A 1425-nucleotide genomic window follows, 5' to 3' on the forward strand; every position below is an offset into this window, starting at 1 on the left:
TGCTGACAGATGTTTCCACAGGAACTTTGTTCAAACACTGTTATGGCTGATACATAAGCGGCAGTTAATTAAGGCTTCATTAGAGTATTGGATTTATCACTCATACACCTTTAAAAGTTGCACGTTTTGGGTTTCTTAGTTTTGAAAAGTCTCTTTTGCTGGAGTCGGTCCAACCACATGATTACTTTTTTCTTCATTTGAAAAAAGCTCCAATGGAGCATTTAAGCCCTGACTTTCTTGGAAACAGCTGCAGAGCTGAATCCAAATTTTATTAAAGCAGCTATAATCAATATTTTTATATAGCAAGAGACCCACTCAGTGTTGTCAGTGACAAACCGACAGACCATCATTATCTGAGTCTGCTGCTCCCTCCTGCATCGAGCTTTCACAATTCAGCTCATTGTTCAGATGTCTGGCCCACAACTTTACTGTAATGGTCTCCCACCAGCGATACAGTGCATCGTTTACAGCCTCTGCTTTTCTAAACACACAGAACATAAAGCACCTAAAGGGCAAGACATTTTCTCTCAGGAATTATAGACTGCAAGCAGTGTTCACACAATTTGGAAACACAAAAGGGAAAAAACAATGCCAATGCATTTATTTTGACCTCAAGTGACTATAATGAGGTTGCAGTTTGTAATCCTACACCTACGCGGCCGAAATTAGTTGTTACAGGTTTATTAAGAAATCATAAACATTAATAAATTAGTATTGCTTGCGTGTTGTTAATGTTAACTTAGGTTTTAGCTGCAAGTTTTGTTGCTTAAATGTAGGAAAGTTGTGACCCACCGGCAGCCCATGGATGGGCTTTCCTTGCAGCTTCAGTCAAAGATTGAATGGCCCTCCAGCAGCTCCTGTAATGTTCAACTTTGCAAAATGAGCATCCTGCAAAGCTTCTGCATCCTCCTTCTCTTGGCTCACAGAAAGTCCTCCTGTCCCTGTTCCTACATTTTTCCTGCAGGTCTTGGTACCTTGTGCGTTTTCTTCTCAAGGTCTTGTTTGGAATACTCTTTCCAAGGCACCATGAGTTCCATTGTGATCAAATGTTTTGAAACTTCAGAGGTAATTATCAAGTATGGTCTGACTGAAGTTTTAACAGTGAGCTCTGGGAACTGCTTTTCACGATATACTTCTAACTGCCAGTCCAAGGCTGTGTGAAATGGCCTGTATTTGTTTGTTGGTTTCTCTGAGGCAGTTGATATTGTCTTCTTTGAATCATGATGCTGTTTGCTGCTATTAATAGATAAGTCTAGCCACTGCCATAAGAACCTGGTCATGGCGCCACAGTGGCTGTCTGCCAACGTAGACATTGTCAAGCCCACCTGATGAAGTTCAAACTGAGCATCAAAATGGGGAAGGAAAAACAATTTAAGTCTGTGAAGGTTCTCAGTCATCCAGGTCATCGTAGTCAAAGGAGCTTGC

This window comes from Pundamilia nyererei, unplaced genomic scaffold, assembly GCF_000239375.1.
Source record: "Pundamilia nyererei isolate P.nyererei 1_Seehausen unplaced genomic scaffold, PunNye1.0 scaffold00063, whole genome shotgun sequence".
NCBI lineage: Eukaryota > Metazoa > Chordata > Actinopteri > Cichliformes > Cichlidae > Pundamilia > Pundamilia nyererei.